A 16556-nucleotide genomic window follows, 5' to 3' on the forward strand; every position below is an offset into this window, starting at 1 on the left:
TGAAAATGTCACATTTTTACCTCAAATTCAGTGTCCAAATGCAGCCTAATAACGATGTAGAAAGTCGGATCCTTTCTTGCACATCGCAAACATCCAAGGCAAAAAGTCGTCAGCAACATTTCACTCAGGAACAGAAAATTCTGGACCAGGTAGAAGTCAACTTTTGATTAAGTTCCTTGCAGTACGTTAAGGACCAGCAGAAAAAAACAGAAAAAGTGACGCATAACCATCCGTGATGGTTTTCCAGGTTTTCCGTCCATCAAACCTCGACCAGTTAAACGCTCTCCTCCACCTGACTCCAGCTTGACAAACCTTTTCTTGGCTTATCTGATTGACTTTTCCTGAGGTCATTAAAACAGAGCTTTTCCACTAAACCACATTTTGGTCAGCACATGAATAATTCCTCCAAACGTCATTTAAGAGATTCACATGGAGATACGGCCGTGATCGTGTGTTTGACCTCTTGCGGCGCTTTACAAAACATTTTCTCAATTTGTCACGCTCTGCAATGACAGATTTCAGAGAAAAACTAAAACTGCGAAACATGGCAGAAAAATGATAAGAGGACAAGGAAACTGGTTGGGGTTGATAAGAAGGAAGATTAAGTAAATACAGGACAGTTCTGTAAAAGTGTAGAGGGTTTGCATTAGAGCAGGACAAGGAGCTGAAACATAAAGCCAGAAATACAATAAAATAGTTTGGATCAAACCATGTGCTCATATTTATTCAGGTAGGAAATGAATTCTATCCAAACTCGATATTTAGATCCACCCTAAAGAGCCTGAAGGGACAAAGACTAAACTTCCTGTTCCCTAAGGCAGCGTAAAGAGGCAGCAAAGTCAAAGCACTAGTAGTTTTGCTTATACTAACGCAGCTTGATCTAAGACTCTAGTGTTCTGAAAAAGAGTTAGACGTGTCTAGACCTAATGAAATACATAGTACAGCAATTGATTTTCCTTCTTTTACGCACTAAGGCTTCTCTTCTGGTCTCCAAAAGCCGCTGCAGCGGCGCATTCAAGCATCCTTAAACACTCCGCTTCAAACTCAACTGACACGAAGTCCAAAAGGTGAAAGAACAGCGGCGCAGTTTGCCTTTGAGTGTAGGTGCATTTTATGTGTATTATGCCCACCCCAAACAACATCAACAGGCTTTCATTTCAAGCTGTGATGTCGTAACCGTGTTTTGCTGGGTTTTTCTAAGGCTTTCAAAGCGCCCGCGATGGCTGGTGAGCTCTTGCCGTCTGCTTGTTTTCATTCCGGCCGATAAAGAAGCCTGTTGTGGCACATTTTACCGAAAAAAAAAAAAAAAAAAAAAAAAAAAAAAAAAAAAATGGACTGTTTTTCGAGCTGAACTGTAATTGAGGTGTGTTTTGGGTTGCTCGCTGCTTCGATGGACCTCATGAACCGGCTGCACAGGGAAAAAACAACAATAATGGATCTTTATGACTCAGCCAGGGCAGAGTGAGGAGGGGAAAAAAGAGAGAGAGAGAGAGTGAGAAGGAGAGGAAAGCGACAGAGAGAAAAAGCAGTGTCTTCACAGACCCCATTAGCACAGTGCCACGGCGGTGTGGCATCAAAACCAAGCCAGGGCTTTATCTGCCGTACGATTAAATGAAACGCACTAATAAAAGATCCTCCGGACCCAACACACACACAGAAAAATAAAACAACAACAACAAGCTCAGGCCAAGCTAGAGAGAAAAGGGGAAAAAAACGGAGAAAAGAAGACGAGAGGCAAAGGGGAAATGGACGGGTTGGACGGGGAGCGAAGCGACGAGGGGGCCCATATTGAACGCCTGATAGAAATCCCTTTTCTCTGCCCGGCTAGCTATTGTTTGGCTGTGTGGCTCACAAAGGCCATTAGCAGCAAACAGCAGGTTGGGATGAAAATTTAATGAAGGCTTTAATCATTATGAAAGGCCTGGAATATTACTGCTCACACACACACACACACACACACACACACACGCACACATCCTGCTTCCAGCTGGATCAATGACACGCACACATTCATAGTGTCTGAACATTAACACCAGGAGGGATGTGAAAGAGGGGACAAAGACACAAAATGGGTCAGAAAACGATAAACATCTTGAAACAGAAAGAGGGGCTCAGCCTATCGAAGGCAGGCCTTGAGCTACACATCACACACGCACACACACACGCAGAAAGTCACCCGCACTAAGTTTGAAAGATTTAGTCTGTGGCTAGTGTTGCTCTACTTAGGCTAGATGAATGGCGAGTGGTAGATACTAGGTCAGTGTGTGTGTGTGTTTGTGCTGTTAAAGCCTTTGGGAGCATGAAAACGTGTGTGTGTATGTGTGTGTATTTGCATATGTTTTTGTGACAGAAACTGTGCAGATATGTATGCTTGTTGGCGGGAAAAAAAAATCGCATTTGCTTGCATTTATGGAAGGTAAGGTGTGTGTTTGGCCTCTAATAAATGACTCGGCATCCTGTCCCCCATGGCCTGGCCCAACCAGGCTTCACTGCTCTTCTGCTCCCTCCATTCATCTTCTAGTCTCGCTCCACCGACCACCTGCTACCCCAGAGATACACACACGCACACACACCACATTACTTACTGTCTTTAATAAATTCTTCAGGAGCAACAGGGAGATGATGAGGATGCCTTGACACCGGATGCCTGTGATTTCCCTGAGTTGGGGTCGCTGGGTGGCTGAGTGGCTCATGTTGGAGTGTGTGTGTGTGTGTGTGTGTGCGTGTGTGTGATTATGTGGCATAATGAGGAAGGAGTACAGGGCACCAGTGGAGGTGCAGGGTCGAGAGAAGGGTTAGCAGTTCAACCCAAGGGAGATGACTGCAGAAGAACACATACCTGGTCAGTTTTCTCTGACTCACAATTTAGCCCCTTTTGGCCCCTGTGGCACAGAGCAAGGCCCCGTAATAATCTGTTAGCCCAGGAACACCACCCAAAAAAAAGTAGATAGATAGATGGATGGATAGGTAGATAGATAGATGGATAGATAGATGGATGGATAGATAGAACAAAGGAAGTCAAGGAGGCTTTAAAGGGATGAGAACCATCGCTAAATGCTAAATGGGGCACAGATGTTCCTCTCGGCCCCTGGAGTGGTGCCTCTACTGCCCTGGACTTTCACCAGACTCTCAGCCTCATTCCTCCTCTCCTCTCCCCTCTCACTACACGGCCGTATCAACTGTAAGTGGCTCACACGCGCTAAGTGCCAGCTGAGCTCCGTCTCTGGACCCGTCTGTTGACCCTCTGCTACCCAGCCATGGCTACCCGTCACTGGGGCTCCACGGCCTATGGGGCGCGCTCAGCTCTCTCCTCCTTTTACTGTAGCCTCAGCTGGAAGGAGGGATGAACGAAGGCTCCCACTGTGAAGCGTGTTTTAATTGAGGACTTTTTTAATTTAAATAAATCTACATACAAGGCTAGTTTTGAATGAATTCATAAGTATTGAGCTTTTAATGTTTTTGTCTCATCACAACCAAAATTTGGATTTCATCTGATGGACCACAACAAAGTAGTGGATAACTATTTGCTTTTCATTAAGCAAAAAAACAAAAAAATCAGAAAAATGTGGCAAACATCTTTTACTGCTGCAGTACTTCTCCCATACGTTTGCTGTGCCAAAAGAAGCGTTTGGTTTCTGACTGCAAATGTCATATTGACATGGATCTCTGCAGCTCCTCCAGAGATGCAATAGGCCTCTTCTCTGCTTCCATAATTAGCGCCGTCCTTGTCTGGCCTTATGTGGACCACTATGTCTTGGTAGACTTGCAATTATCGTTATCTTTCCAGTTCCAGGTATTTGAACAATGCTACATTTTATCACCACACCATGCCTTGCTAATGCTATTAAATGGCATTACAAGCATTTAAGTCATGCTGAATTTTCTGGCTGTCCAGACGTTGCATGGTTGAGGAGACCAAAGAGTGGTACTGTCCATCCACTCTCCACGTTCTGACACCAGCAGCCACAGCAACCGCCACAAGCTCTGTCAAAATAGTGTTTTTACAGCTTATGGCACCTGATACGCCCAAACCCCTCCAAGGCTCTAGACTTCACACTGAAATTGCGAGCGCAGCCACAGATGTCAACCAGCTGCACACTTTCGGACACATGCTCATACATGTACACCCACGGCACTCCGTCGACTCATAAGGAACTGACGGAACCTTGGGCTTGCTTTTAGAGCGCACTGAGGCATTTTATAGGACAGCACTTAGGCGAAGCCATTGTTACAACACAAGCACACAGTGGCTGGAGCTCCCTCACGCCTCCATACACTCCAATGGGCGACAATGGGAAGGGCGGGCACGTACTGCCAAAGACGAAGAAGAGAGAGAAAGAAAGAGCCGGAGAAGTGAAGGGATCAGGGCCAGTCTCTCGTTCATCCATCCATCAGTCCAAGCAACATCCACCCCCTCCACCTTCACCTCCCCTCCACTTTGCTTAATCCTTCTCCTCGGCTGTCTGGGGGGTTATGTCAAACACTCAACATGCTCACACTCTGTGAACATCCACAATGGCACGTACAGTCGTTCCATAGTATTTTCATGCACATGTCCTCAAGGGGGAAACTTAACAGTTACAGCAACACACACACATGCACACACACACTGTATATCCAAACGCTCTCAGCAGCAGGTTCACAGTCCTAGCGTGGGAGCAGGAGAATGTCTTTATGGGATTTTTCACCCTTTGTTGGCAATTAGTTAGTTGTATAAATTAACACGAAGTACAGTAGGGCTCTCTGCACCATTGTTTGCTGCGATTAGTCTTCTGGCTCTGGGAAGAAGAAGGTGAGTGAGATTATTCACGAGGGGAATCTTCAAAAGATAGGTTTGCTTTCATAAAGAATAAGCCAAACAGCAGAACGAGGACTTTCGACTAAATAAAATGCTTTTCAGATCAAGAGCTTTTAAATCCGCTGTTGATATTCACCAAACAGACATTTGCTTCATCTTCACATGTCTAAACTTTGCCTTGACTTCTTTTCAGAGAGATTTTGAACTCGGTGATTTGATTTGTTTGCCTCACAACTTACTTTCTGACCCAGTATTGCTTCAAAAGTCGCAGTCAAAGGACAACAACAAAAAAAACCCCCAGAAAGCTTTAAAGTAGCTCTTGCTTCGAGTTGATTGTCCATGTAAAACAATTCCTTTTTTTTATTTACCGCTCTTTGTCGTTATCCGGTTGTCATCGTGTCAGTTAACTTTGCAGGATTTGCTGTAGACGGAGGGAGGGGACAAGGGATCATCGCGGACAAGGCTCACAATTCAATTCGAGTTAATTCTGGGCTTTCTTCTTCTTCTTCCTCCTCTTCTTCTTTTCCTCTCCCTTTGTGACATGAGAAACAGGCAACGTCATGGGGCAAACCTGAGGCCTATTGTGGCTCTTGCCATTGTTGGGTTGATGAAAGGCGCATTCAAGTCACTTTTTTTTCTTATTGAATTGTTTTGCGTCTGCTTTTCAACGTCCCATTCTCTCCCCAGTCTTGCACGAGACAATCGGTGGGGATGAAACTCCTTTCTGCCATTCTTCCCGGTTCAGATGAGCGATATTAAGGAGATGAATGGTATGCGTGTATCTGCATTCATGTGTGTGTGTGTGTTTTCAGAGGAGAAAAACAGTGCCCAAGCTTTTGTCCGATCTGTGTGCATGAAGGGGCTTAGAAAGGGTAGAGAAGGTCCTGTGGTTTTCCTGAAGGTGTGTGTGTGTGTGTGTGTGTGTGTGTGTGTGTGTGTGTGTGTGNGGAGAAAAACAGTGCCCAAGCTTTTGTCCGATCTGTGTGCATGAAGGGGCTTAGAAAGGGTAGAGAAGGTCCTGTGGTTTTCCTGAAGGTGTGTGATGACGCAGGCACTCATCAACTCCATGGTGTGTGTGTGTGTGCGTGTGTGTGTTCATGTCTGTGTGTGTTATTGGCCCCCCTGGCGTGGCATTAAGTTGAGGACAAAAGGTTGAGTTCATGAATCACTGAGTTTCCATAGATTAGTAGCTGTGATCTTCTTCCAGTCCAACCTTTTTTTTTTTTTACATTTTGTGTATTAGAGTTAATAAAGCGGTACTTGTCAAGTTTCCTTAGAAAGATCTCTTTGCTAGTTTCTAGGAGCCTAAACATTCAGCATCATGCTCAGTCACCAAATCTGTGGAATCCATAACCTATCAACGTAACGCTCATGAAACGTAATCCACCGCCGCTTTTCCTCACTTTCTGTTATTTCCCGTTCTCGGCCTTTTCTCCCATTCCCATGGAGAATCTGAGGAATGTTTTTATGCTGTAAAATGCCCGCAAGATTAATGAGTTTTGTGCAGAGTGCTCTGACTTTCATTTGTCCCTCAATTACTGTATCAAAAGGACATGAAATGCTCGGAAAAAGGAAAAAAAAAAAAAAAATTCTCAAAACTTTTGAAACGAGGCACTTAAGCAACAAAAGCACTCCAAGGAACATTGTGCAAAGCAATTGGCGTCTGAAGTTCGAACCGTTTTTCAAAAGGCCAAATGACTGCAGCCGAAACACTTTTATTTACCTCGAAGAATGATCAAGTCAACCAACAACTATCTTCCATTAAGAGCACATACCAGCAGTTGCTCTGTGAGTAGGTGGAAGATGCTTTTTGAAATAAAAAAAAAAGTTTGGCTTTTCCTTTTGACACTGTGCCACAACTAACTAATAAAAAGCTTTGCTGCAAGGCCTCAAGACATCTTCGCTCCATGCTTGTTTGTCTCAGCGCGTTTGCTCAGGAGTGGATTATTTAGCTAACTTTAAATGATATGCAGATTAGTCTGATGTTGCAACATCGTGTGTTATGTATGTAAACAGTGTTGGTTGTGAAACCGGTGTTTGACTCATTTCCAGCTGTTTGTGTACTATTTCAAACAGTATTACATCTTCTGAAAAAAAAAAAAAAAAAAAACTTCTACTTATTTTATTTGAAATGTCTATTTTTATTGACCCATTTCAGTACCTCTAAGTCTTGACTTAAATCTTCTTCTGACTAAATCCCCCAATGAGTAAAAATCCATAATTACCTAAATCTTATGCATGTTTTCCTATATGTTGGCATGTTTATATGAATGTGGTTGTTTATTGCAGATGCTTCTATCTATTCAGTTTAATTCTATGATTTTTTTTTCTCTGAGTGATGTCATGCTTTATTTATTTTATATTATATTTCCGCTTTCTGAACCATTTGAAAGATATGTTGCAGTTTATTCTTCACATGTTTGACCAAGGTAGTCAACCTATTGTTTTTGTCAGTTTCAGTTTCTTTATTATTTATTTTACATTGGCTGTTTTACTCCTTATTTCACTGACTGAACAAATTAAAGTTGTTTTTCACTGTTTGACCAACCTTGTGAAGATATTGTTAGATTTAACTGGTGCAGAGTTACCAAATAAATGAGTAACTCATTACATTTATGTCTGTGTTTAAAAAAAAGAAATGTTTTAAGTCAGTTCAGCTCTATTGTTTCTTTATATCAAATTGGTATCTGCCAATTCTAAACCTCAAATATCAGTATTGTTACCGGAAGTGAAAAAAGTGGATTGCTGCATTTCTAATGTTCATGTGACGTTTCTAAAGAAGCCAGTCCTGCAGGTCTACTCCCACATTCTTGCATCTTTGTGGAAACATTAGAGCCTCTGGTGGCTACAACGTACTTCAAATGGACCACTTCTCTGCTATAGATACTTTTCATACTTTCTCATTATTTAGTCTAGTTATCTTAAAATATATGATTTTCTACCTTTTTGAGAAACGCAGCCATTGAAAAACAAAGTGCCCTTTTTGCGTGCGTCGTGGTTAGAGCGCTGCCAGAGAGCAACAAGTCATCCAGTCACTGTCATTACCCGGCATGCTGCCCCACTGGTGAGATATCCTTTCAGCCAGCCAGCGAGCCGGCCACTCATCTGCTCCATCAGCCAGTCAGTGTGTCAGTCTTTGAAGCCACGCGGTCTTTATTAATTAACCTCTGGCTGGCCGGTCAGAGGGTGGGAGCGGTAGATGAAGTGGTGCTGTCTATGCTGTCAGCCTCAGGGGTCATGAGCAGAGCCCGCAGCATGACCCCGGCTTATTTGAGCCAGATGTTGGGAGACAAGCATCTCAAGAGCTGCTCCACAACCCCCCACCCCCCAACGCCTCCACACACTACTTTCGTCTTCATTGGCTGCATTCTTTTCCTTCACCACTGCTTGGCCAGCAGAACAGACATCCCCAGCTAATCATGTCCCGTATTACTTTGGTTCTCTTTACCTCTTCCTCTCTTTTCTCCTCCTTCCTCATTTGGCCCGCTGCCGCTTTCCGCTTCGCTCCAGGGGAAAAAAAAAAAAAAAAGCAGAGATAGTGCTGCCTGGCACCATGCCCACTCTCATCCTTTTCTCCCAATCCCTTCTTTTTTTCATCTCCCTTTATTCCTCCCTCATCTCCTTCTTGATCTGCATTTCTCTCTTCTTCTACCTTCCCTTCATCATCTGCCTTTGTCTCCATCACTCTCTCCACCTGCTCCTAATCACTCCCCCTCCATCTCTTGCACTCATTCATACCCCGCTGCACCCCCTCCCTCCCCTCATCTCTCTCTCTCTCCTCCTCAGCTGGGCTCAGGAGCGGTGAACAGGTGTTGTCTCCTTTTGATTTGGGTGCGTTCAGATTAATGCTGTCAGCTCAGCTGTTAAAACAACTGCCACCGCCAGATGCCAGTCAGTTTGGGGCTGGAGTTGTCACCTACACACAAACTCAGGCAGACACACACAAACAAACGCAGTAACGCACACACACACACACACACACACACACACACACACACACATGTTCAAACATCCAGATAGACTCGGATGTAAGCGTGCACACACATGACCTGTGTGTGGGAAAGGGGAGTTGGGGGTTTGCAGTAATACTGACAAAGCAAGTCAGCTGTTGTGTGTCAGGCTTGTCAATAATCAAGGTGTGTGTTTATGTAGTCTCACTGAAACATCACAGTCAGCAGGTATGAAGTTGGTGTCTGTTTGAGTGCAGTCATTATTAAAACGTTGTCAGAGATGCAAAACACAGATTTTTTAAATGTCTTTCACTCAAAGGTAAAATAATTTTGTGGATTTTTCTAAGGAAATTGCAGCAGAGGATTAGGGCCACAAAAAATAAAGAATTCTGAGGTCAAAATTCAGAATTTTTTTTCTTTTCTTTTTTTTTATCGCAGCTATAATCTTCTTCCATTTGCTTTTTTGTCTCTTGATACAACCCATGTCACATTTTCTGAACCAGATATGATCTGTTCAAGTCAGGAGAAATTTCTCATTTACCCAAAGAGCAAATCTGCCTGACGACGATAAAAAAAAAAGATAAATTTGATATTGATTTTTCAGGATTTAAGAACACCTCCATTTGATCAGAGAAAGTCTGTGACATAAACTCTGAGCCAAAAGGTAGGCGTTTGGCCAGAAGAAAACTGTCTAAAAAAAATAAAAAAAAATAAAAAATTGTTGCCTAACTTTGTGAAATGTGTTTACGCTCTGACTTGATTGCCAGAATTCTCTCGCTAATAACATTTGCAACACTCGGAAGTGAATGGACCCAAAGGCATTTGTCTGTTTTTTAAATGAAAAGTCTTGACAGAACAGGACAGATTAATTTTATTTTACTTTTTCCAAGTTAGGTATTTTGTTAAAAGGTTCTGGAAACTTCGGAAAACTTTCAAATCTTGCCCATTCGCAACGCGACAAATTTCAGCCGGTTCATGTTGGCCACAAAATGGGTGGCAGTGACGTTTTGAGCTCAACAGAAATCAGAAGAAAAGTTTGGGGTTTCACTCCTCCAAAACTTTCATATCATCCACTGTGCAATATTTAGGATTTACACAAACAAAGATCCAAACTGTTGCCATAAACTTGGCCCTGTACATCTAAGATCTCTGTGTTTAACGTCTTCCTGCGTCACAGTTTGTCTTGGCAGTACCCCCCTTCTCCCCCTCCTACACTCGCATGCCTTTTCCGCCAGACAGAGGCTTAAATTTAGATGTAGTGGATCTTTGTTGTTTATATGTGATGTGAGTAAAACGATGATTAACTATGAATATAAATGATCGGTGGTGTATAAGTGGTTTTCAGCAGCGCTATTTATGTCTCCTTCAGATGTGGGTAGAGTCTGCAGGCTCCCGTCTGTGTGTGTGTGTCAGATGGTAGGTAGTGGGCTTACTGAGCGGTCATGCTGGTGGCTCCACCAAATTTATACACACACACACACACACACACACACACACACACACGACAGTCAATAGCAAGATACAAGAACATCTACAAATTAAGATGTCTTCCATCTTCAGCTCCCTCCGTTGTGGATTTTGTGTCTCGTTAAATGTGAAGCATTTTATTTATACTCGTGTTCTCAAGCTTCACAATATAAAAACCTTGAGTAGAAATACCACAAAGTCAGAGTTAAGTAAAAAATGTATAACATGAGTTAATTATTTTACACAGAAAAACAACTATTTCTACTAGAGACTGGTTAATCTAGTTAAGTAATCTTAACTCTTATTGTTTTCCATTACACTCAGACCTAAGCAAAAATATGGGATATTTGGTGATTTTCAGTGTCATTCTGCTCTTTATAGAGTAGCTAATATTAGTGGAGTAATTAGTCAAGCTATCTGCTCAGGTAGTTAATTCTGCATGTCAGCCACGCTTCCCAACTCTTTTTTTATATCTGGATTTTCTTAATAAAGGCTAATGTTGGTTCTAATTTAGTAAAATATTCCCATACAGGCATGTTTTTCTCTTCTTTTTTTTTTTGGAAGAAAAGTGTTTTATTATCCTGCTAACCAGCAATGTGCAGCAACACAGAGGAGGTGCATTGCAAGAAAAACTCAACCCAGTCACACTGGAAATTTCTTTGGCATCTTATTAAGCAAGACTTTGCACCATAGGAACAGTAAAAACAAAAAAACTATGTTTGAAACCTTAACTTTCTAAATGTCTTGGAATGCCTTGATAGCAGCAACCAGCCCATTCACCAGGGTGGTGTTCCTTTAGTTTCAAACTGTGCCTGTCCGTGTCTTTTGCAGCTGGAAAAATTTACAAACAGCTGTAATGAGAGAAAAGTATAATAGCGTTCTTTCAGCCAGTTTCCCAGTCGTTCACAGCAAAAAGTGCTACATTACACTCTGCCCCATTCAAGGGTAAAAAAAACCTCTGATCCCCACAACATTTTTTCTGGCACCTCATTTAAGGACTTTAAACGGTAGGAACAGTTTGAGAAACTGTGTTTGAAACATTGATACTGGTCACTGGCCCATACCTAAACCAGACACTCTGCAAACAGCAGATAGGGAGTCATTCACTCCCAGACAGTGGGCAGGTTTGTGTGCGAAGCCGACACTGAAGTCGCTACATCACTAGTACTCCTGTATCAAATCTACTGAAACATATTTTACCCCAGTTAATTGCGACACCCGCCTTCCTTGTCCAGTTTGTTGGTTTGTTCGATTACGCTGACCCGGTTCTTTCCAAGGTCATCATACTTTTCACTCTGGGCTTCAGTCTCCCATGAGCCAAACGTTGTTAGACCGTTAGCCCACTCAAAGACTCATGGGTGTCTCATCAAAGGACAAGTGGAGTGAGGAGGAGGAAGTGTCCAATGAAGTCATGTATGCATAGGAAGAAGATAAGTGAGGAATACTAACAACTCGCACCGTTTTGTGGTCTGTAAAAGCATCAACCCACAGCAACACACACTTTTAGTTTAACAATAATCAGATGAAGGTTCTTGGGGAAACAATTTGATGCATGAAAAGGGATAATTTAGCAACTTCTTCATTGTGTGTTTAATTAAAAACTTCCATTTCTGTCAAGCAATCTGTAGCAGATTTGTTTCTTAAACCTCAGGCAAAAACAGAAAAGCATAATCAGTTAAAATCTGAATAGGCAGGTCAGATCTGAAAGAAAGACAGGATTGAGATGCGTCATCTCTAAAAATACTAAATTAAACTAAAACATGTCCCATGAAGTTTAGCAAACTTAACCCTTCATGCTGAATGTTAAGAGATTTTGAATTTCGTCCAAACTTCTTAGCTCTTAAGGAAATGGCAGCCATGACATTTCTGTTGCACTGTTAGGTGAAACAGGTCAACCTGCTGAAAATTCATGCGAAACTTCGAACTTAGATCCAGCCAAGTTTCTCTTTCATCTCTATGCTAACTGAACCTCTAAAGCATGTTTCTTGCATTCTGTTTTTCCTGTTTGTCTTTCTCTCTTCTGTTCTGTCAAATCAAGGCGAACATGCCAAAAAGAAAAAAACAAAAAAACAAAAAAAAAAGAAACACCAAGTTCTTTCCCTAAGTCTGATATTGTCATTTAATTTGTCTGAGTTCTCTTCCAATTTGTTAGCCACAGATGGCTAAATGATCTGAATGTGACCTAACCAGCAGCATCACCCGATATCGACGAGGCAGATCTCCTCAACCAATCAAACTTTTTAATTTTTTTATTTATTATTTTTTCTGTTCGCCTAAAAGCGGTGAGATCTTTGCCAGGAAAACTTGGGAGTAGGAAAAGATTTACAAGAAGAGATATTGACATGAGTGAATAATTGGAGCACAGTGACTCGTAAGGCTCCAACCGTCCACAAACACAAACACACGGACACGCGCACACACGCACACACACATTAGTCAGAGGAGCATTCCACCGCTCTTTGGGCCGTTGTTGCTATCGGTCTAATGGCTTTCACATGTCCCGTCCTTCTGTCTTTAAGGCAGCGCATGGGACAATGTTGGCTATTCTTAAGACTCCACGGCGTGCTCTGTGTCTGTCCGATCAATGGCGCAGATGGAACAAACATTCACATACACACACACACGCACACACACACACACACACACACACACACACACACACATTGAGAAGAAAAAGGCGTAGAAAAAAAAGAGACAGAGAGGGATATCACGGCAGATAAACAGAGGGAGAAGTGTGTGCATGCGCGTCTGTTTGCGCTTTTCAACAGTGTTCGCGTTAACCGAAATAGGCCGGTCCCGCCTCCCCCGTCCAGCAAAGCCAGTCTAAAGCCAAGCCAACTGTCAATCAAACCGCAAAGACAGGGCCAAAACTATGATAGCATCAGAAATAACAGTCTTCACCCATCAGCTCTGCATGCGCGCACACACACACACACACACACACACGCACACACAACACACACACACACACACACACACACACACACACACAAGGGAGGTTAAAGTCACAGCTCAGCACAGTTTGAAAAGACTTCCAACATGCAAAGCAGCATTAGTGTGTCAGGAGTGCCTTGCTGTTCTGCCTGTCTCTCTGTCATTGCTTTGACAGGCAGACGGAAAATGTCATGACTCGAGAGTGAAAACATTGCTGCGTGTGTGTGTGTGTGTGTGTGTAGCGTGGTTAATGCGTGGGTCCATTCCCCGTCTCTACACAGTAGGGCCTAATACACAATGTGTTCTTTTGTTGTCACGTTAAAATGATGCAATAAAGCTGTGCAGTGACAAGGACGGCCCGAGGGCTGCCACAGTGACAGAACCATTCAGGGTGGGTGTGCGTGCGGGTGCATGCGTGTGCGTGTGCATGTGTGTGCATATGCATGTGTGTGTCTGTGCACGGGTGCACCGGCGTGCGCCGAGCCTGAGACAAGAGCGCTGAAGAGGGGTTATTGCCACGAGACAGATTGCAAGTGTCATTTTCCATTACAGCAGCCTGAGCCCACTATGGACGACACACACACACACGCACTCTTACAAGCCGGTGTACACGCTTCGGTCGACTTTAACAGGATGCTTTTGACAGGGAGAGATGTGCGTGCATTAAAAACGCAGCGCCGGCCCTCAACTCGTTAACCCTCTCCTTGCCCCGACTTCGGCATGACAATTTTGTATTTTTTTCTTCTTGGTGGCTTATCTGATCGGCTCTTCTGCAGGTCGTTGATATAAATCAAGTTTTTCCGTTAAGTGTAAGCATCGAGTGAAACGCAAATCTCATTTCGGTTTGCAAATAAGTAAATTATCCTACCCCCCTACCCACAAACCTAATTTTCCAGATTTACATGGATTGGTTAAAAGATAACATCGTGATCCTGTGTTTGACCTCTTGCAGCGCTTTGCAAAGTCTTCCTATCTCTTGAATGTTTTCACGTTTAATCGCATGGACTACAAACTTCGGAGAATTTTACGCAGCTTTTACGTAACACAAAGTAGTCCATGATCGTAATGTGGAGGCAGATTCTAGGCTTTTTAAAATTAAAAACATTGAAGTGTAACCAATTGATTTCTAAAGTAGCCTGATTAGTAAATCCAGCTGTTCTGTGAAGATTTTCTTTTTTTAGGTTAAGGTAGTGACCAAAGAGCATGAAGACTGAAGAACAAAGCAGACCGGTCAGAATAAAATTATGGAGAATTTTACAGCAATATTAGGTCATAAAACCTAACATTTTGAACATCTAACAGAGCACCTATCAGCCCACCATGTAAACCACAAAACGGCTGAAACACGGAGTTCCTTTAAACGAAGAAGAAAACTTAATATATTGATGATTTTGATGATGGCACTCGTCAAAATGTGCCATCTTCAAATGGTTTCTCAATTGCTGCCTGTCGTTTTTATTGCTTTTTATTTGTATGTTTTCATGATGTAAACCACTTTGCCCTGCTTTGTTGCTGAAATGTGCTGCACAAATTAACTTGATTGGTTGATTAAACATGGAAGCAAAATGAGACCGGCGAATGCTCCTTGGTAACTCTGGAGGAGCTGCAGTGATCCACACCTCAAGTGGGACAATTTGTGGACAGGACAATAATTAGCCATATGCTATCCATGGAATAAAATGGAAAAAATTCAGACCCAAAGACATAAGTTTAAATTAAACACTATTGTTTACTTGTTAGAGCAGTTTTTTTTGTAAACAATCCTCAATGAATTCATACAGTTTCAAACACAGCATGAGCCATTGTTGCATGGGAGTCTCTATTATCTATTCAAAAGTCTCTCAAGAGGCCGTGTTTGTTAACTGGGCAATTAGAGGGCCGTATTCAGTGGTTATCAGTACCTCAGCTGACACTTCATCCTGTAAAGTATGAGGCAGTAAAATGAAAATGGCTTCTGCTTTTGCTCCCATAACTTGTCCCTAATAAGGTGCTGTGGCAGCGGCTATCAAGGCCCGAGCAGAATTAGTCCACAGCGGATTCAAATGTCTCGATGCTATCAAACGCCATTTAATGATAATGGAGGTCATGGAGGCAATTGGGAAAATGGTGCACTTGTGTGTGTGAAAGGAACATTTCTCTGTCTCCTGCGAAGGGAAAAAGGAAAAAAAAATGAAAAAAGAAAGCATTAAGATAGCATCGGTAATTTCACCAGCCCAGCACAAAAAAACATGCAAAAGGAGGGAGAGAAAGAGAGAGAGAGAGAAAAAACAAACAACCGGAGTGAAACAACAGGGAAAGTTTTTCTGCGACTTTCTCAAATGTCGCTCCAGATTTTGCCCTTCATCGTTCTTTCACAATGTCGCGCCCTCTCCGCTGCTATTTCTGACTGCCAGTGTGTGGATCTGGCTCGCTGAGATTTCATGCCAGTGTAAAAATTGGCTGAGGGTTTGGTTCAAATCAAATTGGACATAAGCACCCACAACACCATCTGTTAGGGAAAAGGCAGCGGAGTGAAGGGCAGAGCTCCGCATTCACATAAATGGATTTTCAATTTATTAAATTGTTGACTGACACCCTTGTAAATTTTCGCTTTATGTGTTGCGGCCTATTCTTGGAGCGTCGGATTTCGCAGAAGCTTGTTGCTATACATCCTTACAATCCCTAATATTAGGGTGGAAAAAAATATCCTGCTACATCTGTTGTTTTGTGATAGCTGAATGATTTAAAAAAAAAAAAAATTATGTATATATATTTTTACACCACAGTCGCCTCGTATTAGCGTGATCGGGACGCGAGGGGGGTCGTTTTTTACTCCCTCTTTTTTTCTTAAATTAACCGAAATAAAACCTGCTTCCCAGACACACTTCAGGTGTTTTGGCAAACGATTTTATGTGTGAACACTCGCAGTTTTCCGCTAACAGGTGTGCCGCCCCTAAATGTGTTTGGAGACGTTCTTCCAGGGGGATGGCCATATGTCCCCTGTCGCTTCGCCCAAAAAGGTGAACAAATCTTGTGAAGTTGCCGTCGTGCCACGCTGTGTGAACCCGAGCTAATTTCTTTCATCTTCTTCTTGGGTGTTTTATTAATAAGTGGAGCTGCTTTTGAAGGAAGAGTCGCACAGTGGACAGCGAGTCCACCTCAGTGGGGTGGGGGGGGGAGCCGCACCGGGTCGCATCTTCCCTTCTCTTTCTTTACCATATTTAGGAAGCACCACGAATGGGTTAGAGAGCAAGGAGAGGGATCTTAATGTTTACGCCGAAGCAACTGTTGCCAAGCGCCGTTCTCCCCGACAACAAGGCAGTAATTGGTACTTTTAGCTGCTAACCTTGCGGAGGTGGTGGAGTAAGGGTGGGCTTGGACAAAAAGCTTTTTGATACATCTCCTCTCTATTTGTTTCTCCTCAAAAC

The 16556-nt window shown here is 42.8% G+C and overlaps 1 protein-coding gene across 10 annotated transcripts in view; it reads left to right on the plus strand.

Annotated features, from left to right (window-relative positions):
- The window catches only part of sox5 (SRY-box transcription factor 5), a 245942-nt gene that overhangs the window by 172815 nt on the left and 56571 nt on the right, over positions 1 to 16556 (plus strand). The window lies entirely within an intron of this gene.

Source organism: Poecilia formosa, unplaced genomic scaffold, assembly GCF_000485575.1.
Source record: "Poecilia formosa unplaced genomic scaffold, Poecilia_formosa-5.1.2 Scaffold9, whole genome shotgun sequence".
Lineage (NCBI taxonomy): Eukaryota > Metazoa > Chordata > Actinopteri > Cyprinodontiformes > Poeciliidae > Poecilia > Poecilia formosa.